General features: G+C 36.6%; 1 protein-coding gene and 1 long non-coding RNA gene across 5 annotated transcripts in view; one reads left to right on the forward strand and one right to left on the reverse strand.

The window, feature by feature from the left end:
- PDE4D (phosphodiesterase 4D) overlaps positions 1-26,687 on the reverse strand; it is a 418,379-nt gene that overhangs the window by 148,208 nt on the left and 243,484 nt on the right. The gene's annotated exons all lie outside the window — the stretch shown is intronic.
- Positions 4,372-8,444, forward strand: LOC132320721 (uncharacterized). The gene is made up of 4 exons (XR_009484585.1): positions 4,372-4,451; positions 6,183-6,272; positions 6,975-7,018; positions 8,353-8,444. It is a non-coding gene; the product is annotated as an uncharacterized LOC132320721 (long non-coding RNA).

A 26,687-nucleotide genomic window follows, 5' to 3' on the forward strand; every position in this document is an offset into this window, starting at 1 on the left:
CAGGAAAGGTCATCTCTAGCTTGCAGGCTTTGTTCAGCATTCAGAAATCCCTCAATTCTCTGTATGATATTTACTACTTCAGCGTCCCCATGAGTTTGGGCACTGTACAGCTTTCACTGAACTTTCCCAATGGACTGTATTCAACATCTTCAACTACTAAAAGTAGAACTGAAAACTATGTGAAGTCCCAACTCTCTTTTCAAGAATAGTTTCACAAGCTATGGCAACTGGGAACAGGTAATATCGCCAACAATGACAACAGACACTTGCCTTCCACAAACACTCATAATACTGGGGAGAAAAAAAAGATTCATCCAGTACAGGAATAAAACACCTTAACTCTTCAATAGCCAAGTGGTATGCATGCTGTTAATATTATTCACAGTTACATTCACATACTGTTCTCTGCCCTGCAGACAAAGACTCCTTCAAGGAATACCCTGGTTTTGCTCTTGATCTCCCCAGCACTGGGATTCCCAGTCTGAAAGTCAGCAGTTACTTCAAATATAGGTCTGATGCAAATAACTTAGAGGTATATGACTCATTCAATAGCATTTATCATAAATAGTCATCATCTTTATGCTGGCAATAGGCTTGCTAGCACCAAACGATTAACCAAGGAACTGAACTGTTTTGGGACAGCCAGTCTCTAAGCAGTGTGATGTAGCGACAGCTTCCTCCTGCCAGATGTGGGTACCAAAAGACTGGGTCATGATCATGGCAGAGTTCTCCTTTGTGGTACTTTTAAGTCAGGAAGCTGGTGCAGCTGCCTCAGGTCAGCACAGCTAAATCTCATCCCATTCTTCTGTCCTAGCTCTTCTGCCCTAGAACCAACACTATCCACTGATGTCAGGCCACAAGAATTTTCTAGCCTCCATTGAATAAAACTTTTATTTAGCATCCCTATTGTGATCTACATATTAAGGGTACGCTCATGAAAAGCTCATCCAATAGATCAGTTTTGTTCCACTTATCTATAAATGTTATAGACTGAGAAAGTCATACCTGATAACATCCTTCAGCAATTTCCAATCTACTGAACTTCATGATATTGCAGACAAGCAATATCACCCACTTCTGGAGTTAAATAAGAACAGATGCATTGTTCTACAGAATACCACAGATTGAATCATTGAAGGCCTCTGTTCTCAGGGGCACCGGGGAGGCTGGGATGTGCCCTTTGCAGATCAGCCAACCCTAAGTTTCAAAAACCAGGAAAGCCCGAAATGGCGTATTTTTAAAAAAAATAAATAAAGACAGAGGAAGGCCAAACCACGAAGTAAACAGATAGCTATCAACTCTAGACACACCATGCAGAAAGGATTGTGGCAAAAAGCTGACAATACTCCTGAGGCTTATTAGCTCTTTGGGCTGATTATCTGTATTATGAAAAAATTAAGAAGTTCTAAAATCTGATCAGCTGCACCTCTTCCAGCCAGTTAGCTGTTGTCCAACAACCGTGGCTGCTTGCTTGACTTGCCATCAGTTCCTCTCTTAAACTCACAAAATTTTAACTCAGTTTCTCCAAAATAGTGGGGTTTTATAAGTTCAAACTTTTCCTTCGTTACAAAAGAAAAAACCCAACAAAAATACGACATTCCCTGTGAACACTGCTGCTCTACTGTTCAGTGGCAAATAGTCAAGAAAGTAGAGTCATATTCTCATTTAAATGCAGGTACTCCTGTCTCAGCCAAGGTTTTACCTTACAGTGAGTTTCCTTACTATCTTGTTACTTCTTCTCAGGAATAACAAGACAAATCAATCGTCTTCCCTGAAAAGTCTGTACCATCATTTATCCCTTCTACAGTATTCCCCAGAAATGTTCTGATTCTCAACCACACCTCACAACCACATCCCGAAGTTAGGAAAGAGTAGGAATGAATGGCAGAATTGAGCAGCGTTAACGTAACAGGTAATAATCCTTAAATAAATCACTTTCTTATTTTGCATAAGTAGCAACCATCTGCTTTTACTTCAATCACTATAACATCAGGAGAAATTTTCTAAGGTGCATCAGAAAGAGAAGGTTTGCCTACAGACCATACTGTCATGCTAAGCAGCAGCCAGCCCTGACCAAGCCGACTTTAAAAGGGAAAGCATCAGCACAGCCTGGGCTCACCGGCACCTCCTCAAAGCCAGCTAGTGCACCTCTGCAAACTACCAGTGGGTGATACCCTTTGGATGCTTTGTAATATTGATACTTAAAAGAGTATCGTGCTTTTACCACATACCCTGAAATGATTGCATCTTTGGGACAGAAAGTGAGTGTGCTTTCAGGGAACCAAGAGCAGAGGTTTCTCTGCCTTGTCCCTAAGTCTCATCTTCTCACTGCTCTGTGTGTTGGGAGCCTAGTTTCTGTTCTTCATGGGATCTCTGTTCCCATGGGAAACTGCAGTGCAAGGACATCATGCAACCACTTCTCTCAAACCCTTGCAAGAGGGCTATCCATACTTCAGTACAACCCTGTCACTCCGTCCCTGTGCTCCTGGGACCCACAAACGCCCCTGTGGCTTTTCTTCTCACATTCTCCCATTTTCTCCTTCACCCCAGTCACCCCTGCTCCTCCAACACACATCCGGAGTGCTACGTTAACAGATAAAGAAAGGAGAATTGCATGCTGTAGCTCTCCCTGCCTCCTGGCCTGAACACCCGTCAGTGCTCCTGACTTCATCACGTTACTCATCCCTAAGCATTTTGGTGCTGTTTCATACTGCTTTGAGACTGTACTGTTGCTATTCTGCCCCACAGAACTGCGGGGAGCAGCGCTGACCCACGGGAACAAACCCACAGACTACTGAGTCTGGTGGTTAAGAACACCAACTGAAGTCATGCAGGTGATTTGGAAACGGGTCCTGCTCAGGCCCATCATGAAGGTTGCTCGGTTGGGCAGTGCGGGTAGGGTGGGCTGGCCTAAGGTGCCACCTCCCTGGAGGCGGCTGGGAGCTGAGCTTGGCGTAGAGCAGCCGATGGCTCCCTCCCCTCCTCTCTTCCCTCTGCACTCCAGTTTCCCTCTGGTCTCTGGCTGGGGCAGGGCTTGCCTGGCTTTGCGCCACGCTGCCAGAGAACAGCGTGTACCTTGTCTAGTCAGCCTCCAGGGATCTCCCCGCGAGCCACCTCTGAGCTCAGGTACTGTTTCCAAATGGCAGGGTAGCAGAGGACTGCCAGTTCACGGTTAGCAGAACAGGTTTTCTCACCTAGAAGGTCAACGATATAACTAAAGGCATCCATTGGCAGCAAAAGGGAGACAGACAGGTATTTTAGACAGAACACTTGGAGGTAAAATCAGCCTGCAGGTATTGGCTATAAGGAATTTTTTCTTTGAAATTATTTCCTTTTTTCCTGCAAGAATCAATGGAAGCAGTCAAACCAGACATAATTGAAAGGCAGAAGAATTCATCAGAAAGATACTGATTTATTTGCACAGTTGTATGTAATAATTAACATATGTATGTTTTAGCTCACTACCTTGGAGACACCCCACATAGTGTAACACTTTAGCAATATATAGTTCACCAACATTTTATTAGTTTATTACATTTTAATAAAGACATAGAGCCACAACTTGCTGCAGTTATTTCAGCAAAACTCTTCCTTAGCAGTTTCTGAGAACAACTGGGACTACTCTTTAGCTTGAGTAGTGTAATTATTTAATTTTCTCTTAATACAAAATGGTTTCATTAAAGGATAACTGGAAAAAATTACTAACTGCTTTAATAGTAGCACTGACATGGCTTTAACTTAGAACGAAGACTATCTGAAACACAAAGTTTTTAATAGGCTAATGTTCAATTAACTTGATATATTTCCTCACAAAGAAATGTATTTAGTTACTAGCCTATCCCACAGTAACACATCAGCCATTTATTTCTAAACAAAGGCTATATTTTAAGATACATAATTTTCTTCCCATTCAATATAGACCTGAACAATTAGTCTATTATGTGTTTATTAAAATGATGGTGGTTTTATTAAAAACACAGAGAGAGGAAAAAAATGTGGGAGACATTAGAAGAGAAGGGAATTTATGTCATGTACCTAATAGAAACCTGTCCTTTCGGTGCCTATTTAGCTATGTAAAACATAAAGTTCTCACAAGAAAAAAATAATTAATCAAAAGACAGAACTTTGCTAATTGCTAACTGAAAAAATCTGCAAGAAAATCATACACACAGATCACTATTACAGTCTGCTTCTACTACTCTGAGTCTCTGAGAGGAGGGGAAACGCACAAAGCATAACACAGCACAGTCTCACACATGCCACTGTAAAGTCTGTCTCCTCCCAGGACACTTATCTCTACCAGTCAGTCTATTTATGCAGTAGAACTACATATAAGTATCCCAAAATAGCTCACGCAAACTATAGCTTCATTTTACCCTCCAGTCTCCAGAACTACAGGATTTATCTTATAACTTTGTTCCTGAAATAAATGTACTGAGGATTTTTAGAAGGTAAGTGCAAGGACTGAACCTGATTAGTGCACAGGAAAAAAGTATGTAATGGGTTAAAAAAAACGTAAGTAATGGGTTCTCATTAAAAAAATGCTATGCACAGTATTGTACAAGAAAAACTAAATTAATTGTGAAACTCAGCAACTGAACATCTTCAATAACCATGCAAAATCTATCAAGTGAAAATTAAACCCTGTGGCTTTCTTGGGGTATGCCTGTGTCATAATAGGAAGGGGAGCTTGAAAGAAACAAACCAAACACGTTACCACATTGCGTCGGCAGTCCTTAAGGAGCTGGTAGATCGGGATCTTGGCTTCATAACAATGCTCATTTTGAAAAATTCCTTCAGTATTTCTAGCAGTCAAACATCAGTTGTCCTTACAAAGCTCATTCTCAAAGTACTCCATTTCGAAGTATTTTTTTAAATCCTCTGCTTTTTAAAACCCTTGAAATCCGTCTCCTGTAATAATCCAGGCTGTGGAGGAAGAATTCTAACACGCTGCAACTCCTTCCTTTTTCATGCTGAATTTACTCTAGCACTGTGCTGTTCGGAAATGACAGTGCTTTTCTCTTCTGTCTTGTATTGCCCTGGAAGGAACTAGTCTATTTTGAATCTATTCTCCCTGCAGGTCACATGGGAACGAAGGCAGCTGAAAAGAGTCTCTATCTCTTTCTTGAAGTTTGATAACAACAGGTTTAAAGGTCAATCACATTTAAAAAAAAAAAAAGCAAGGAACAATACTGATGGATAATAAATGAAAGGAAAAGATGAATGTAAGTTACAGTAACATTAGTGAGTTTGCAGGGAATTTCCACTTAGAGACATGCTAGACAAATTAGTCTCTGTGTAGTAAAGAAAGGAACAAAGATTTTTCATGCCAAGTTAACTAAAAGCCTTACCTAGAAACGTAATTCTTCCCTTCTTTTTCTCCTAACCCTTGCCTAGATACTGTGAATAAGTACTACTGTCCAACTTCACAAAACAGAAAGTATTCCCTGTCAGAAAGACATTCAAAACACTGTGGGGAAGTTAAGTAAAAATAAAATTCCTTGCTGACTGTTAAAGTCAAACACACATAGAGACAGCTATTGTTATAAATCACTGAAGGACAAAATACCTCAGTTAAAGAACTCTAACATGACATCCTCTCTACTGTACTGCAGAAAGAGATCTCTTCCTGTTACAATAAATACATTAATAGTTTATGCATTACAAACTTGCATTTATAATTTCAAGGTAAAAACTTATCATAAAAGTTTTGAGAGTTCCTTTCAGAAAATATGAATGTAAGGGTATTTGTCAATTTCAGCATTAGAAGAGGGAAAAAATGCAGAGAACTGGATAGTGAATATACCATTTAAATTATACATTTTGAATTTGCTCTGAACTGTGTTAGAATTGTTTTTAAACTGAAAGAGCAAAGTTATTGCTCAACAAGTGGTTACATGCATAATAGCCATTCCTTTGTACAGTCTTTACAAGTGTTGCACTATATTTGATGGTAGTGCAGCCAGGTTAATAATGAAAGCAAGCACTAAAAATGTATTTATAAAATTTATATAGACTCGGCAAATAGAAGGAAAACATGATAAACGGGCAATGCATTAAAATATAAAAAAAAATTATCAAATAGGAATGTATGTAAAGTGTGTAAAGCTCTCTAGAACCTTTGCACTTTATTTTATAACAGTACAATAAAATGCATTACCAACTACATTGTGTATCAACAGGAAAGATCCTAACTGCCCTGGAGGCTTGTGCCAGTCATCTGCATATAAAGTGCTTCACAACAGCAGAAGGAATGTTAATTAGGTTTCTTGGTAAGCATTCTGTTCTTCATGTTTTCTGGCACCTATCTTTCAAATATCACCTAGTGGTTAACGCAAGACATTTTGGAAGAGTCCTGTGGAACCACAGAAGTAAACCTCAAAGAGTGGAAAAAGCATCTGAGATAAATTTAGCTCAAAGGTTCATACAGTCATGGGACCTTTAGTAACAGTTGGGTCTGTCACTGTGCAGGTCACACGTCCATAGAAGTGGGCATAAATCAAGCACCATGTTGTGAAACTTTTTTATTCCTTAAACAGATGGAATAAGTCATGAAGAAAAACAAAAATCATATGAAATAGAGGTGCTGGGCTATTACAGAATAGCTGGCCATTTGAAAGCTTTTTTTAAAGTTTGTCTGATTATTTATTTTTTATAAATATCAACATTATTACCATATCAATGAAGGAACACAAAATGAAAGAAAATAAAGCTTTTGACTAAGTGGTTTCACAATACCATACTGGAATGGCATATTCAAGGACTACTGCTGTGCCACACAGTAGATATCTAGATATCTTAGGATGGTTTGTTCTCAAAAGCGTATCAGTCAAGATGCTGCCTCTTACTTGTAGTTAATTGAAATGTAACTAGAAATATACTGTAATATATTTATATACTCAGTATTACTATACAATATAAATACATTGTAGTTACAGGTACTTATAAAATTAAGGTAGTGTTTTTCAATGCAGATTGAGAAAAAGAAGTCTGACGGAGATGCAGATCACCAATGGAGGTAAATACTGACACCTATTGCTAAGATGCTTTCTTACTTGGTCTCCTTCATCAGCTCCTTAGAAATAAACCCCTGCCCTCCAAGTGCCTGCCAACTTCAGAGCAGGTGCTATCATGAAATATATATTAATTAGCAACAAGAAGACTACAGCATTGCAACAATATTCCAAGCAGTCAGATCAGAGCCTGTCCTCAGGTAGCAACCTTAGAAGCATAGGCTTCCTGCAAAAAGGAATATATCAGTAGGAGGGAGAGCTCACAGTCCTCCAGGGAACGTTAGTTCCATATGAAATTCGAAAACTGACTTTGGTGAAGCGAAAAAAAAAAAGAAGAAAATGAGGCATAAAAAAGAGCAACAATAAGCAATCAAAAAACCCCTTAATTTTTCATCTGGATTGGTATCCTGCAAGCCGCGTGCACAGCAAAAAATTGTCTGTGATTTCTCAGCTCCATTAGTGGGAAAAGATTTTTGCAGGGAACCCAAGGATTCAGTAGTCAGTATGAGAAACACAAACCTTTTCCAGAGAAGTTTCTAGGGAAACTATTAGACCAAATTCGGCAGTTAACAATAGCTTCTAATTAGTACATAAAACATGTTGTTCTACTATTAATATCAATGGCAGTTTATCTAAGATTTAAATAAAGATAAGAGCATACCAGTCCACTGTGCTCATAGAAGGTGACACAGCATGTATTTTAGGCTCCAGGTCTTGGTATGGGGTCAAATAATACAAACTCTCAATTCCTCATAATTTGAGGAATTAAGAGAGAGAGAAATTAGGAGAAATTAAGAGAATAAAGACAGAAATGGCCATTCTACTCTGACAGCAATGGAAAATTGTGGCATCACTTAATTAATTGTTAAAATAGCCAGTAAGAAGTCATCAGCAAGAGAAGTAAATGAAACTTCTCAAAGATGTAAGAAGTCATATTATCAGATCCAACTTCATTATAAGAGCTAAGACTTACATATCAGAAGATGGGAATGTATCTATGTTAATTAGAAGCATTCTTTTTTCCCCGAAAAATTTTTTATGAGTAAGAGATACTGCATTTTATGTTATTAAATCCAAAATGCCAAGATGCAAATATTGTACAGATATATATTTAAAGTACTATAAAGAAGTTAAATATAATTGTATTCATTGTTGTGCACTGCATATTTATAAAAAGATGTGAATGGCTTTATAGATGCATGTATAATGTACATAGTACATAAATACAAGCATTTATTTGAGACAAATGCAATAGGCATTTGTAGCATCTGATTTGTACATGTTATTCTGTAACTTCAAAAAAATAATATTTCTTTTCTTTTTTGGAATCCTTTTTCAGGGTGGCAGGAATAAAGGCTCTCGAACTGAGCTCTTGTTCATTTGCCGTTACAGTTAAGGCAAGTGTTGACTGCATAATGAAAATAAGGAAGAAAAGATTTTGAATTAATGAAAATACTAAAAGATGGAGCCATTCAGTACTGCTAAATACAGTAATAATAAAAGCAGCAAGAATTGCTACAATATTTTTTGTCTGCATGTAGCCATCGACTGAGATTTTGGCTGTATAGTTAAGCTGTCAAAGGAGGGAAAGATACAGAAGTAACTAAAACATGAATAATAAAAACTGTCCAGGATTTAACCCATTTTGAGGATGCTTGCATCTTAAGTTACTCATCTTCAAATTTTTAACTAATTGAATTAAAACAGTGTTACTTTGCATAAAATTGAAAATTAAAATAAATTGGAAAAAGCATGGCTTAGGGAACGGGGCACAGGACTGACTGCTCTGTTTCACGCTTGGGAACATCTTTGTCTTGAGAGTATGGAAAATTTGCTTAAACATTCTGTGTTTTGGCTTCCTCGCTTTTAAAACAGGGATAATGCACATCATGCTGCTTGAAAAGCACTTGGACATCAAAGGGCTGAAAACATGCAATAGGTGCCAGGTTATCATTGCTGTTGTTGTATACAAGCTGAAGAAATAGATTCACAATCTTCCTTTTTAAGACAAAGTGAAAAGCCCCTGTAGTCTGCTAACTCAAGTTTAACATTGTAAGTTAAACCTGCAACAGCTGATAACATTTTTCTTGTTTACTGGGGTGAAAAATTCAGGAATTTCTAGCAAATATGCATTGCTTTAGGACACATAGGGACACTGGCAATGTATCAGGAGAAACAGAATCCTGGAAGTCTAACATCAAGCCTTAACAGGTAAAGAATGACTGGGTTCTTAGGTATGTTTGGAATGCACATTAGCAAATGAAGGGTATCCAACAAGCTGCTGTTTCTTGATGTGCAATCTTAGTTTCATCAATAAATTTATGTCAGATAGGATTATTAAAGTATCCTCAAAAACCTGGAGCTGGGCTTATTCACTTGGGACTATCCCCGGCACTGCTTAGCTACTATTGCGTCAGGTCCTGTGCACACTTTGTATCTTTCCTTTCTTTTCTTCATTTATGCTTACCAGTTTACATGTTCATATGAAATACAGTTTTCAATATACAAAGAATATGCACTGAGATCTGAACCTAACCTTTCTAATCTCTAGCAGCACATACTCCACAACAGGAAACATTTTCTCAGAAGCTAGGCACCACACCAGTTAGTTTTGCTAAACTGTGAGTTGGACAGTTCATCCTAGTTCATCCACAGCACTAGTTTATCCTCTTATGTCCTGTACTGCAGAACAAGACTGAAGGACAGAAAAGATTAACAAGATGTTCTCATATTGCCGGCATGGGTGAGTTTGAGAACTAGTAATGCAGGTGTAGGTTCAGAAGAGACATCTTTCAAAAACAAGCATTAAGCCAGAGAATTAGAGAAGGAAATTTTTGACCCACCAGAAGATTTTGCAACTGCTCACCATAGCAAATGATTTAAAAAATATTCTTTTATAGAGTGTTGACAGAATGCCAGGGAATTAAACTCTGCCTTTCATTTCTAGGTAACAACATATTGCCTTTTCACTGGAGCGACTTTATCAAAAAGGCAAAAGGTATACATAACTGCATAAGTAAAATAACAGAAAAATGTAATAATAATTACAGTTTAGAATTCTTAAGAGTGGAAAAAGGCAAACCAAAGGGCACAGAAGAAATACAATGTATGCCATTAGTGTTTTCTTTCTATATTCATTTACCTTTTGCTGCCTGGATCAAGCTACCTGACTTATGAATAAATATGGTTTATTTGCTCAGTGATTACAGTGTAAATGAAGTTACTGTGTGCTCTACAAAGGCTTTACCCAGACTCAAGCATGCAAAACTCTTCATAGGTAGCATGGCAAAGAGGGCCTTATGTGAGGATACCCTATTCTGCCATGATGTCTTGCCTGAGGATTCTCAATGTCAGTACCCTTTGAAACTGCCAGGTGCTCCTGCCTGAGCTGTACCACGAGCAGCAAAAGAGGCATGTCTTGGAGAGAGGCCTTACAGTACCTTGCTTCCTGACATAGCAAAGCCAGGTTCTTGATATATGCTGGGCTTAAAACGTATCCCTCTGCCTTTATTCTAGCCCAATTTTCACTTGATGTGGTCAGTTATGCAATTAGAGATCAGCAAATTCAGTACTGGCCATTGCAGGCCCACGTAGACTCAGTTGCAGAAATTTATGAGAATAGATCTAGTACTCAAAAAGAAAAAAAAAGATATGTTTTTAGGAGTAGGAGAATAATTTTTTCTGACAAACATTATATTCTAGGAAAACTGTGAGCTCGTGCTATCAGCTACGGCTGTGGTCCATGGTTACATCTAGCATTAAGGTTGGAATAAAAGGTACCTGCTGATGTTGGACTCATACTGAATAATAGCAAATACCCTGAAATGAAATACTATCCCACTGGAAGACTTTGGACTTGAGGTGAGCTAAGGCTGCCTAGTGTGTGAGGCTGTTTTTCTCTTTTTTTAAAATAAGACATAAAAATCCCCCCAAATATTCAACCACATGTGTGTATATATATATATATAAATAAAACTACAAAACTATGGTTTGTATTTAAAAACATAGTCTTTTTGTCAGCTCTAAATGGACATACTGCAATAATTACAGCACTAATTACACTGTTAAAGGAAAAATCCATCAATGTTTCCATCAGGCCTTCTGTTTTTCAACTATTTGCTCCATACAAACTTGGACTAGAATTTCTTAGCTAAACAGTTGCTTAAAAAAATAAATATCAGTGGCTCATACTTAAGTCAGGTAGCTATGTTTTCCAAGTGCAATATGTCAGTATTTTTGGCTAAAAAATGGTAAAGACTAACATCTTTTTCTCTTTTGTTAATGGAGAAGTGGCTGCTAGGAAAAGCAAGAGAGAACTGTATTCCTTTTACAAAGATTTCATAATTAGGGCTGATCCTGGACAAAGTTACTGTTAAGTGTAAGGCTTACTACTTTGAGAACAATGATATTTTGTAGGATATATTCTCTTTCATCACTATCCTGTTCAGAAGAATGGGATAGTTCTGCTGAATATCACTCAAATGCAAAAGTGGGAGATTAAGGAGAGACATCTGGAGGACGCTTAGGAATATCACCATTTCAAGAAGACTATGTATGTATTTCAAGAATACAAAATACACCACCATTTCAAGACATCAAAACTTACACATAAAACCTGAAAATTTACACATACATTTAAATTTTAAGAATGTTAGCCGATCTTATATATTAAAGGACTTTTTTTTCAACTTTATCTTGTGTAGCACAAAAATCTACCATTAACAGCAAAGCTGTATTCTCTAACTACACATACTCTAAAATGAATATGCTTCAGTAACACTTTTGTCTTTTTGGAAGCAGTGACGCAATCAACTTTTATTATCAGGAAGTCTTCCTGAAAGCAAATAGGAGGTGGGGTATTTACATCAATGTAACAGCACAGTTCTCTACAACACAGGAGAGTGGATTTCCCCATGTTCTGGAAACATTTCCCCAGGTTCCCCTCACTGGAAACTTGGCACGCACAGGTATTGGACCATGACTTGAATAAGTCAGACATGGATAAGACTCTTGTTTGGTAGAATAACGTGATCCATACTTCTTCAGAAAATGTGAGGAAGTAAAGTTTAATCTAAATTATTCATTATGCTACCAAACCTTTCTTGAAGAGGAACTACACCTCTAGGGCATTTCAGAAAATCTACTTGAATTTGTATACAATTCTCTAATCTTATTTATCTCCTGTTTGTTTTCGACGTATGAAAAACTCCAAAGACTTAATCTAGCTGGTACAGGGACAAAAAAAAAAAAAAGCAAGCATTTTATGTGAACATTCAGAAGTATGAAAGTTGCTTGATTTTTAACACAAGATTGTCAAACTCAAAATTGTAATTAAAAGAAAAAAGCTATGTGTTTAAAAATGTGGCAACTTACTGGAGAGCGTTCTGTGAGCACAAATGAAGGGTAAATTGAGAGTACATTACTTGCCATGAATTATTCACTGAGAGCTAAACAAGGCACACTAAGAAAGGAGTTTTCTCACTAGCCTTGAGCTGTTGGAAGGTTTGGTTGCTGATTTAAACTGGTCAGCTAGTCTCCTGCTACAGACAACTCTGATAGGTACTTGCTGGGGTAGTCTATTTGTATGATTCAGACATCTATTTTAAGACAGAGAGAACTGCTCCTCACAGCTGTCTATCTATCTTTCTGTGTACTATGGCTGCCTGCCTATTTTCAATTAAAAAACCCTAGATTTTGGGTGATTCAAGATGTGCTTGATAAATCCTATGGTACTAGCCTAAAAACTATAAGCTTCTATAACATGGTTTTTTTTTTCCTCTTCACTCTCTTACTTGTAGTAGTTGAATTGAATGTTGATATGATTAAAAATTGTCCTTTTATAGAAATGTAAATTTAAAAATATTTTCATATTTGGTCTCACATCTTAACATATTTGGATCGTGTGAGAGATGAACAATGTCAAGACATCACCTCCCCAGTCCATAACTAATGTAGTAACTATCATGGTTCAAAAAAGCTACACCTCTAACCTCTCATCCCTTCCTCCCCAGAAGAGGGAAAAAGTAAAGCGATCAAAAGGAATATATATATCGAGTACATCAGTTATGCCTGCTACTTAAAACTTATGTAAGACTGACTTCCTTTGAATACCCAGATACCTCAAAGGGGAGATACAGTGTGTTCTCATATTCACTGATTTCAAATTTGTCAATTTAGGGCTAATTTATTAGTTCTATCTGAACTCTTTATTTCATTTTCATCTGTTTGAGTTTTCCTTTATTAGACAACGTACCAGCCATAAGAAAAGCACATTGCAGAATACATCTCAAAGAAACTGACAACTACACTGTTAAACATCATCAGAGATGATGATAGCCAGAAACTTCATGTTGTTGTGGATGTATAAATTACATAAACTGGATGCAAGCATTTCAGTATTGCTAATGCAGTGCCATATTGGACATGGACAATGTACATTTTTCCTCTTTGCCCTTCTATGATTAAAACAGATACTTTATGTGTGATCAAATTCTTGAAAATATGCCATAGCTTGGCATATTATATAGGTTTCCATAGAGGCATATTTATATATAGGACAGCAGGTCTGAAACTAGCAAAGTTTTACTTGATATTTAGCTAGTGTTTTCCTTTCACATCTCTAATGATAGCTTTCTAATATAGCAAATCAATCTTTTCTCTTTTCTTGATGCTCTCCTTCAGTAGTTGATTAGCAAAGCTATCTCTATTTTTAACCATTGACTCCAATCCAGCTAACTTCCTTCTAGATGTTTGCTGCTGTGTTAAATGCAGAAGAAAGAATCTTTAATTAAAAAAAGAGGAAATGTACCGAGACTTCCTCTTTCTTGACTTAGTGGGGTTTTTTTTAAATAAAGGGTGTTCATAAACCTTACAAGACCACTTTTCCTAAAAAAATAAATCATCAATGTACAGTTGCAATGGGAAGTCCTGCCTGTTCATTTCCCTTCTGTGATCAACATGTCTGCAAGTCCATTACTGATATACTAGTTCAGATAATTTTCAATGGCGATGAAAAGCAGTTCAAATCAATTAAGGGGCCTGGACTTAACTCACTCCTTTTCTTACAAAAGAGTACCTCTAAAAGAATACAGATAATCAGGTACCTCTCAACTTGATATCTTTTTAAAGTTTTGCTTTCTCAAATGTAATAAAACCTAAATATTAAATTTTCACTTCTTTGAAAAAATATGAAACTTTTATCTCCACTCTTTTATAAATCAAACAACTCATTGAAAGTAACTTTTCCTCTAAATAAAATTCCCTTTAGAGGAATATGCTTTTTCAAATAAAATAACCTTTGCCATGGTACCCTTTTAGAATGGTTAGATTTACACGTTCTTCATAAGAAGAGCTACATGGTCATGATTGTTACCCGCTATAAAATATGTCTCAGTTGTAAAGTACAGAAGTTAAAAAATTTTATGTCAGTTACGAGTTTTCTCCTCTAAATAGCTATAATTGGGTTGGTCTAAACCTCACAGATTTTCAGTATTTAATTTGCTCTTATATCAATCAATGCTTCAAATGACCTCCTCCTAGCCAAATCTTATTTTCATTCTTGAGCTCTGAGAGGTTTTGAAGCCAGAAACTACTCACTGACTCTAAAAATTCTTTCATGGTCAGCATCGTCTCTTCTCATATTTCAACTCTGCTGCTCAACTGAAATCTTGTTTCCTTCTCTGAGTTTTACCCCACATCTTCTCTGAAGCTAATTCCATAGCCCTCTTGTTTTTGACAGCTTCCTTCTTATCCACTGACTTAAATCTGTTCTTAAATAGCTTTAAACACCAGGTTTATGTTCAGGAGCCGTTATGTAGCCTTCTGTATTAAATTCTTACCTCATTTTACCTAGCTATGCTTCTTATACCATTTTCTGTTATTCCTGTACAAGAAAAATGTTAAAACTGAGCTTTAAATGAACATTATCTCATAGGTTTTTCTGTCACATGGATAGCACTCTCACTTATTCATGCTATCCTAAAAAGTTTTCAGCCTTGATCCGTCGTTTTGACCAATCCAGCCTTGTTATAACTGAGCATCATTGCTTCCACCTGGATAATATTTCTAAGAATTATACTGTCCAGAGTCCCAAAACATGATCAGACCTTTATTCCGCACAGGACTTGGCTGGTATCACCACTTCCTAGGCAAAAAGACTGCCATGTCTTTCTGGCTCACTGCTTTAACAGTAAAATTACATTTGTATGTCCCTATGTATGGCCTCTTCTTGTATGAAATTTATATTCTCTACATAAATTCTATTTTCTTTCCCCTAAGACATTTTAATCTCCACTGTATCTATTAGTTTGTCAGACAGTTGACTTTAGTCTGATAATAAAGACTGCTTCAGCCACCAATTTTTCACTTCTTTCTCGAGTGTTTTGTGTTTTTCATGCAGACCCTGTGTGCAGAGAAAAAGATCCCATCAAATTTCATATCCCCTCATCTTCTCTTTTAAATTACTCCTCAAAACATGCTCTTCCTACAATGGCCAGATAACGGCTATGTCTGACAATGGTTAGAGAACAACTCGGACTTCTATTTTGTATAAGCTTGAATAAAATCCTAGGCTTGCTGTGGTCACGAAAATTTTGCTACTTCAGTAGATCCAGAGTCACATTGTCTACATTTTATGGTGACTACCTTTTCTCCAAACATAGTTGTTCAAGTTGCCTTTTTCTACTATTGTGTTGTATTTCTCACAAAAATCATGAACTCCTTGGAAGAGTATGTCTATGCCACACCTTGAATCTGTTTCACACATGACTGAAACTTGAGAGTATTAAAGAAATTAAGAAACAGTTATGCAAGGACTAAATGAGTTTTAAATTTTTTTAAACCTGTGTTGAAGCTGGTCACAGATGCAGTGTAAAATTAGAGTACATGTATTAAACTGTGTTTGGTGTTTTGCTTTGTATAAATAATGTCCTTGTGCCAACAGAGACTTATAGTATGCTGTGTTGGAAAATGTATTTAATGATTTTATAGAAATTTATGGTAAAAATAAATCTAAACTGCAGCAGTTATTATTTGAAACTACTTAATTTAAGCAGCATGTATAACAGAATGTCCTCACTATTGATTGCTTTAGAGACCATCTGGGCTGTATTTCAGTGTGTTTGCATGAAACCTGGCAAAACTACAGTCAGCATTTCCATTCTACTGTCAGCATTTTACATGTAACTTTGAAAGGTGGTTTGTTTGGTTTCTGCTACATATCCAAGGGAAGGTTAAAAAATAAAACATACTGAGTTGCAAAGACTGTTCTGATTTCTTACTCTCCTTTAATTCCCACCTTAAATTACCTACAAAAGTACTAAAAAAAAAAAAACTTCTCTAAGAATAAGTTTACATGAAAATAATTGGTTCATTTATAGAAAATTTCAGAAAGATTTAGATCTACAAATATTTCAATAGTAAAGTTTTTTTCTTTGATATTCATACACAATTTTAACACTTCAGAAAACTGTTATATTTGATATTGCAAAAATTGTTGAAGACTACTGTTGACATTAAATGTTGGCTGTAATAATATCTTTTAAAATGTTCCATGATCATAGGCACGTATTTCATAACTATTATCTAACTTGAGCTAGCATTCAAAATAGGCTGGCAGTTTTACAAATCACAGCAAGAGGCACACTTCTGTCTCTGGAATATGAAGTTATAAAATGTCAAAATTTATTTTTGCTGCTTAAGCAACTTCTATATATGTAAATAAACTCAGTCCTGCAAAGTCATGTCCAGCTGATCAACACCCAGATAAGGTAATATTTAAGAAGAGAAAAACTGGCTGAGATTTTTTTTGCCCTTTTGTTTCTCTCCATCGTGTTCTGTTATTTTGGACAAGAACACAAATAAATGATTCACTTTTGCCTTTTACAACTGAAAAAAAGGTCTTGGCATAGAAAACACTTCTCGGTTAGGATGTCATTCTTGCAAAGATAAGGATGAGCTGCTAGGACATTTTATCTAAAAAGTTCTTAATCTAATACATATTGTGCTGATTGCAGTTGAAAAACTATGACTTCTTCAATGTTTATTTTAAATTGTTTTTAATAGTCTTAATGAATTTAATAATTTTATGAGCATTTGAAGCTTAGTTATCCCATCTTCCTTGTGCAAAGAAAGTCCTCCAAACAGTGCATTGCAAGTTCTCCTAACACATGCTTTGCATCTGCACTGTTTTTCCTTCTAGCATAACAGTTTCCCCACTCAAGCCCTCTACCAATTACTTGCTTCACAACCCTTGGCCAGATGGTTCAAAAAGTCATAATTTTAGAGAACGCCCTGGGTGTCTGAAAAGGCTTACACAGAAGGAGATTATAACAACCACTAATTCTGGCAATATTCTTTCTCAGAAAGGCACCTAAGGAAAATAAAGACTCAAGAATCTTTCTAATCTTTAGTAAATTTTCAACTATCTAGAGAAGAGAATAAACTAGAAACAGAAAAATGTTATTTTATCTCAAGCAAATTAGAAACCCATTTAAAAGCCACAGCTACTAAAATTATGATTGCAGTCCTCAGCTTTGCAGTTCATAAAGGATTCATGTCCTCTTCTCTGAGGCTATGCATATTTTTTTTAATACAGCCCCGCCTTGCATGCACAGTCCCAGCAAATGAAACAGTAACATCTGTGGCTGCCTTGCCTGACACAGATGTGTCCCAGGCTGCACACCACTGCAGGCCCAGAGATCTCAGGGAGGAGGCTGAGCTCTCAGGAGCGCACAGAGTATCTTCAGGTCTACTCATTCACAACTCTGTTAGGGATGACCATGAATTTCTGAAATATGGGCCAGCAGCCTTTTGCATCAAAACAATGTCTGCTCTTAACTTCTAAAAGAACGAGGATGTCAGAGAAGGATTGTTTTGTTTTTTGAAATAAAACGGGGCAATATCTGAGACTATTCTTTTAGGATCTCAATCCAAGTTTTCAAAAATGTAGACACTGACAATGAAATCTGTAGTACCAAAAAAACAGAGCTAAAACGTGTTAACTTTGTAAGTTCTTAATCAATGCAAGACATTTCTAGAGAAGTCAGATTTGCATAAGATGTCTTTCAAAAAGTGAGTTGACAGTACTAGAAAAAGGGAACAAAGTTTGTGTACACAATCCTTTCATCTAGATCTAAGAAGCAGTAAACAAAAGACTAATATGGATTAGAATCAAATGTGTTCTTAGTTTAATCTAATTCTGGTCATTAATTAGACCTAGAGGAAAAAAAGCAGTACCTGTGAAGAAGAAAGGGATGCTGGAAAGGGAACAAACAGCAGATCCGTCAAGAGCAAAAAGAGAGAAACTGCATCTATAGAACGGAAGGTGGCCAGTGGGAGTATAGGGAAAAGATAAGATTGAAAAAAACAATGTCTCTGCAGATTCTATTAATTTTAGTCTCCAATAGAATGACAACTTTTAATTCCCAGGCTTGCCTTTTGAAGATATTGCTAGGTGTCCTTCGTGTGTCACGCTGAGGGATGAGATACAACATGGCTGCTGTTGTTTCTGACCTTCCTCCATTGCTTCAGAAAGATGATTCTAGATTGCAGAACTTGTGTATTTGACTGACACGGTTTCTACAATGACATCCATCCAGTACGTGGAATAAAGTATATTACACTGATGAGGAGCAGACGTAGGATCTATGTACTTTGATATTTCTGTCGTGAAAGAGATTGATCGTAGTGGCTTTGGAGATGTGTTGGCCTTCTTAATATAGGAAAACATTAAAACTCTGCTTGTGGGCCTAAGAATATTGCCTTTCTAGCTTGGTCAAATCCTTCTGGTTTGGTTTTGTTTTGTTTTCTGAAAATGCCATTTAAAATAGGCCTCCTTCAGCTCAGTATACTAAGATGGAGAAGGGCTTAACAGAGCATTAGAGAAAAGAATAAGAAAAAAATGCATCAGAGCTTTAGAAAAACATGAGTTATTTCCCTGACACAAAGTTCTCTTCAACTCTTATCAGCAACAAAAATCTTAATGAAAAAAAGCCATTGAACATCAGAACAGCTAAATCACTTTTCTAAACAACCTTAAGGCCTCTCCTACAATACAGTCATCCTTTCATCCCTACATATCCTGGGTTTGGTCTAGTTTTGGTTTGAATATGAAACTTATTTGACCTTTTATCTCTTGCAATATGTAGTATTTAAAACAAAATTAATAACTGGAGTCTTTCTCTCCTGCAGGGATTTATCCACAGATATATGGAACTGATAGAACTTCAGTAATTCTAATCTGTGGTATAGACATGCATCTGTGGTTTAAAACTGAATATGCATGAGAGCATCACAATAAAGGCTAACCCACTTCAGCTTTTTTAACATAAGTCCTTTTGATAAGCTGGAGCAGCTACACTGGAGCAACAGAGCATGTTGCTCTTCCCTTGGCAGGTATAACACTCAAAAAAGTAATCTGTTTTCCATAAAGTGGAAAACATGACACACATTATAAACATCTACTAGTACTACTACTACAACAAAAAAAAGGCATTTTGAAATAAGACCTTACAGAACATGCTCCAATAATACTTTACTTGTTTTTCTTCAATTTAGACTTCAGATCTCAGTTCTGCCGCTATTGTTTATTTTCTTATCCATACCTGAAATCAGTCTGGGATCTCTTTCAGGCTCAGCTAATGGGCCATTACTCCTGAAGGACTATGCCCTGCTACCGCAGACATGCCTATTAAGTACACGAAGTGATATTTAACTTCTCAATACATTTAGTTCACATGACAGATTTAGATACACACACTGATTTTTACTCTGTTGTAATTGATTTATAAATTGAAATTGATGATTGGTAATAACACTTTCCTGCCTCATTTTGCATTATAACTTCAGCAAACACCATCTCTATGTTACAGGAAAAAACAAAGCACAGAAAAAAACCCAGTAAATTGAGTGGTTATTTACATTGGTAGTGAAAAAAGCACCACCAGTAATATATTATGATAATTTTTTAAAAGCCAGTTTGCAGGACGAGTAAGATAGAAATCTCACCTAACAAATACGGCCCTATGTTTTCACTTAAAAATATGATAACTATCACCAACAAAAAATAAAATAAATAATGAAGAATGAGCCAAAGCATTTGCCGCTTAATTAACCAGGTTTGTATTTGGATGAACAACTGGAAACCCTCTTCACATCTCAGGGGTGTATCTTTGTTTATGTGTGCTCTGCTGTCACTTTTCTCTCCCAACAGATATAAATTAGAAATATGAAGATATCCATACTCCCATGTTATCTATTTGAATTTCATGCTAAATGATTCTCAACACCTCTGACAGTCCAGGTATTTTCCTTGTTTTAATGAATCTGAATTATTTATTACGCTATGTCACTTTCCTGACAGTCGTCTCAGCAAGGTAGGTTCAGTTCAGTTCAGTTAACATGGTTTCACATGTATCTTGGAAAACATTTTTCCCTGTAAATTTGCTGGTATAATTAGCAAGAAGCTGAACTATCTCAGCACTTTTTTTTCTAAGCACTACTTCATAATTTTTTACTACTTTCTCACAAAACATGCACAGCTCAAAGTTGAACCAAAACAAATAGATGTCAGAAAGCCAATTCCTGAAAAATTTTCCCTGTACTTCGGTCTGTCTAACACACTGGACAGTAACAACAGTGTGCTACAGAAGACTGTTCATGAACTTCAGTGCATACCAAATTACAAGTAAAATGTATGGCTGGTTTTGTAGTATATTTGGCTTCTGTATAGTAGGATCAGGACTATTCAACATTGAACACTGTCCTACAGTTGCTCTGCATTGTCTAGTTCCCCTAGACCTCCAAAATTTTTCTTTTTTGGAGAGGAAAAATTAAGTACAAGTTTTGTATTTGAATTAAAAATGGAAAGTAGTAACAACAAAAACCCTTGACTTCTTCACCAGCAAAAAATAACTTCGCATACCATCTCAGAAGGACTGAAGATTAAATGCAAGGTTTCAAGGTGATGTTTTACACGACCTAAATTTTACAGCGTTGACTAGATCACTTTGCAGAGGGAGAAGCTCAAGTAGTACTGGTTTAAAGTGCCCACTGCTTTAAAGTGTACAGACCTAAAGGCACATGTGGAGCAGGAATGCTGTTTTGGTCCTATGAGATGATATTCCAGGAAATTTCAGCATTTGCAGGCCACTTTGGTGACCTGGACAGTAAGGCAGCTAAGTTTGTAAATTAAGTTTCCAGTAGCATTACTTAAATCGTCTTTCTTTCATTAAAAACGTCTTCTTTAGAAAGCCTTTAAGGTTTTGACATATTTTTGATTAAAACTAATTGACAGAGGCGTTAACATGTAGTTTATACATTCTGAAAACCTGTCAACAAAACCCACAAAGAAACTCTTTTGTCTTGATACTAAATTCACCGTGGTAGTGCTGCTTTGAAAAAGAAATGAAATAAACGCTTCTGCAATTACAGTGGCTGTGAGAAGATAGAGAGCTTATAAACTATAATGTAAAAATGTTATGAATATGGTCTGCGACCTGGAGAAGGAACTTTCTGCATGGCAGCACCACTGGCCTGCCATGTTTGTCCACAAAACAGCTAGGGATTTTCTATAAAATTTTGCCTTGCAAACTGTAATGACTCTGTTAAATGACTCTAATCAGGTTGCTGCTTGTTACTGGCAACTTGGGAAGGCTCTGACCTATGCCTAGCCACTACACAAATTATTGGTTATTTATTATATAAATAATTCTTATAGGTTAATTTATATTCAGGGAAGGGGAATGTATATCTTGATCTCTTGAACTCAGTAACATGTATCCAGGAAGGTAACTCAGTGGGGCAGACTGTCACCTGCAGGAATTCCTGTTCCTAAGGAGCTGCAAATCTTGTTTTGCTAAAGACCGGTATTGCAGATCAAAAGGCTCTAGGCAGCTGGGAAACAGTTTCAGCCCTGCAAAAGGGAGAAATAAAAGAATTGAACTGCAGCAATATGATGCAGCTTTTGCTAATGATTGCTTGGGCAGTGGTTGTGTGTCATTGTAGTACACCACCTCTTTCATCTGCTTGCTTTTCTCCTCCTAACAGTCCTCTCTTCTCCCTTTCCATTCTTTGCCTCCTATCTTTCTGTCATACAGCCAAACCAAAGCTGGATATTAAAGCTGTAAAAGTGAATTCTATGACTCCTCTGAATTTTCTGCCATTACCCATTTCTTAATTCGCAGCTCTCTTCCCACAGGTATTAAGATGCTACTGTGCAACCTAACATTTGTAGATGAAAAACAGTATCAGACTATTTTGAATTTTAACTTAAAGAGACAAAGCCTAAGCAAATCACTAGATTATTAGAAATACACAAAATCAAGACAAGATTTTCTTTATCTTCCTGCCAAGTAGGAAAATAAAAGATTTTTCTATAAATGCGTTATGAACAAAGTGTTACTCTACTAATGGTAAATCAAATCGCAATGCTATTGCGTATACTTGGTGACACAATAAACAGAAAGAAGGTAACTAAAGCAGGCAATTTGTTAGCCAGAAATAAATTAAAAAAAACATGGCAGAAATTCTGCAATTACTTCAATTACGGAATAAGAATGAAAATAATGAAAAACAATTATTTTGGTTATACATAAAAATATTGAATATAAAAATGTTCTTAAACTACAGAGGTAAAATTTATTGAAGAAAAAAATCCCTTTCCTTAGGCATGTAGAGTCATAATGTCTTCCTAACAGTATACTCATACTTCACTCTCCTAACCTATTAAGTATAAATGCAAAAATGACGATGCTGCACCAAAGTTAGGATTAAGAGCTGTAGGACTTCAAATGCAGATGCCTAAGAATGCTTTACATTGTTACCACAAATTGCTTTACATTGCTTTACATTATTACCATAACTCCTAAAGCGGCTATTTTGAGGGAACTGACTTTGTCTGTAAACCCAAAAAGCTGGCACGAACATACTCATGTCTTATTGAAACAGTGTGTACTTGGAAGCAGTTTTACTCTTACCCTTTTATAGTAACAGAGTGTATGACATTTAACAGTGAATTAAATGTTCCAGGACCAAAAAAATATATTGTAACAAAAAGAATTGTTATCTAAACCATTTAGAAGTATCATATGAGATAATATTTACAATAAATTGCTAGTAACATCTATTTAATTCTCTTTATCGAAGTTAAGAAGCTGGCAAACTGCAGCTCCATCAGACAGTTCTGCACTGTAATAAATAATTTTCACTGACATTCTCTGACTGCTTTTGTATCCTCCTTCATTTAAACTTACATTAGCTATTATAAACTATAATCAAAATGACAAATTAATTCAAAATGAATGGTCCAAATTATGAAATACCTTCTTGGTCAGAGATCAACTGTTCCTTTGAAAGGGTGAAGAGAGTGCAAATTTAGCAAATCTCTCTCAGTGGAGAGAGCACAGCTTTTTCAAGGCTGTCTGCTGCTTTCTTTACATCTTAAAACAGTCCCATTATACAGCTGGGAAATCTACATTGTGAAAGGATATAAGGGAAGAAGAGGCTGGTGAGTTTTGCATGCTAATAGCAGCCTGGGTGGATCCCTTATACTAACACATAAGAAGTTTCTTCTCCAGAAGAAAGAGTAGAGCATTGTGAGGAGCAGTCTGGGTCACACCACCATGTGCTGTGAAAAACAGAATTTCAGATAAATAAAGTTTTCGGAGTGTGACTATCAAAGTCATATTATCCTGCCCTGCCAATCTCTGAAATATTATTTCCAGTCTCACAGACTAAGGTATTTTCCTTAAAGCTCCTGGAGTCTAGCTATTAGATGAAAATTTCAAACTGCACCTTAAGAAAGCTCCTGGCTTTTCTGGTTTTGGGAAAGGCTTTTAGATTTAACCACTTCAGGACAAAAAAAAAAAAAAAAAAAAGACTTTTTAAACAAACTCTTGTGATTTGCCAAGGCATAATTAAAAACAGTTGGAGTTGTCAGTACTGTAATATAATCAAGCAGAGTATAATACAGTCCAGTAGAAAACTGTGATCAGTTTATTTTAATGGAGCAGAAAACGAGTAAATCCTTCCTGGTTTGGAGGCTGCCATGGACCACCTAAGCCCTGGACCAAGGACCTCTCCAGATGAGTATTTTGTCCCCTCACACTCTGCTCTGGGGAGCAGGAGAGGTTAGCGTTATGCACACTAGCCTTGTCCTGCTAGCTAGTCCCAGTTCATCAGCTGGAAGGATTCCTGGGCTGTTTTATTCACTGTGCAGATACAACCAAGGAAAAATCAGGGCCCTCACATGGCACTTACTAAAACCAGTCCAGCTAGCACTTTCTGATAGCATCAAGCTACCTCAAAAAGAGCTTTCACATGAAAATTTTACAGAACCATACAGTTTTTGACATTCAGCATGGATAAGATAATCACATCATGGTATGACTATGCGTTTAATAGACATTACTTGGATTACTACATATTTATATTTAAATTTTATGTGGATTTGCAGGCTAATATTTGGTGTATTTAGGAGTCCAGACTGAAAAGTAGGCACAGCATAATTAAAATTTTTGCTCTTTTTATGATATCCCAGCAGGGATAGCCAAGCAGGAAGAACTAGGACAGCAAAATTTAAGCCCTTGGTGGATCACAGAGGTATCTGTTTCTCTGCACATGAGGATGAAATTTTGTCTGTATCTTGAAACAGATTTTTAATGAGATCACACTACATTTTGCTATTGGCCCCAAGTATAAATTAGTATACCACCTGTGTTTTATCATTAATATTCTTATCTATAAACAGTAAGTATTGTTTTGGCATTAAAATGTACTCCTATTTGCACTGCAAAACCAGTGTGGCTAGAATTCCTTCTGTTTTCTATGATCCCAAGCAGAGTTTATCAGAAAACAGAACTACATGTATTTTTATGCCAAATTTGGATAAGCTTTAAAATATGCCATGTTCCAATATACACTGTACTGTGTCATGTGAGAAAGAGCTTAAACAGAGGCTGTGGCCAAGAGAAAATGTGGAACAAATACAGTTTGCAACTTAACCTGCTCATTAAGACTGCATGATTCCCTCATTAAGGGAACCATCTGGATGCTGGGATTAATGTTAAGAAATTACATGAATGTCTTTTTTTTTCTTTCTATTTTAAATAGAAAAATATTTGCAAAAATCAATGTTTTGTTTCAGAAGGCTGACATGATTAACCTCACATGCTAGTATAACGTAAATTTTTTCCTGACTCTCAGGTGCCAAAGACGCTTCTGTTCAGGAACCCATCACTTCTAGATATCTCACAGCAAATTCATGGAAGTGTTTTCCTGAAACAATGTTTACACGAAACTTCATTTTCTCCTCTGCCACCAGTAAAAGCCTAACTCAGTGGATTTTACTTCTACAGTTTTACAGACATACCCCAGTTTTCAAATTATCAATTTTCTGACTGTTCAGTCCCTGGTTAAATGGAGCGCAAATGATGTTGAAACATTTGGCTTCACTTCCAAAGCATGATATAAAACAGATGAACTTTGTTGCTTAAAACATCTGACTTCTCTGCTTTTCCCATTTAATGTTTGCATGACGGTATTCTTTTCCATTTTCTTTTTATTTTACGAGTAAGAGGAGCAAAAAGCAAGGAAAAATTATGTAATTGCATAGGTACCTAGAAGTTGAAACATGTTTCACACACTTAGGAAAACCAAGTAAACATAAGAAAATACCCACACCTATTCGTGTCACATGAATTAAGGTAAAAAACTGCATCATTTGCATAGTGCCACATGATGCTTCTGCCTTTCACCAGAGCTGTACGAGCTGATCCATGTGCAATATTTTAATTGGCAATTATGAGTTCCAGATATTGTCACATTTCAGTTTATCAGAAGGAAAAGAGAACTTTAAATGGAACAGAAGAGACTAGAGTGTTCCTAATTTGGAAAAAAAAACCAATCAAAAAACAAAACAACCAACCCTGATGTACTGTTCCCTAGGCACACATTCCCCTTCGGAAGGGATGAAAGCTTCAGCCAGCCAGCCATCCTCCTTGTGCTCTGTACACCTAAAATGGTCACATACAGAAGCAGAGAATTCACCATTTAAGAAACTGGCAAACTTTCCCTTGGAGCATGAACTCCACGTGTTTTCTCTGTGGGTGAGAGTCTTCTCACAGCAGATCTAATGTGGGCTAATATAATTCCTGACAAAGCAAGTGGAAAGAAAGTCATTGAAGAGTGTTGGTCTGCCCAAGTGCTTTTGTTTGGTGGTAGTACTTCTGTAGCAGCTTGTAACAAGGGCTGCAGGTGCGTAGTCCTGTCTGGGAACAGCTTGGGGAAGGAAAAGTTGCCTCCAGATGAAGTGTCATGAGGAGACTGAAATATCTAGTATGGCTCACTTCACAGCAGCTGCAGATAAAGTTGGATCGACAGGTCAACTCATAACATATACTACAGTAATAAATATGTCGCTCAAGCTGGAGTTATTTTGTATTTTTCTTTTTTATATTTGGCTTTTTGCTTCACCTACATCTGTTATAGCCAAGAAAATATGAGGCCTCCCATTCTCCATCTGGAGGCAATTATATTCCATTTAAGTAGTTTTGTTTTCTTCTGTTTTAGGGTTCTTCACTAGCTAAATAACTTCAGCTAGTGTTAACAGGAGTTGATCTGATCCTGCTTGGGAGATATGATAGATATTCTTAGGCTTTGCTGTTGTTTATTCTGCTG

This window comes from Gavia stellata, chromosome Z, assembly GCF_030936135.1.
Source record: "Gavia stellata isolate bGavSte3 chromosome Z, bGavSte3.hap2, whole genome shotgun sequence".
NCBI lineage: Eukaryota > Metazoa > Chordata > Aves > Gaviiformes > Gaviidae > Gavia > Gavia stellata.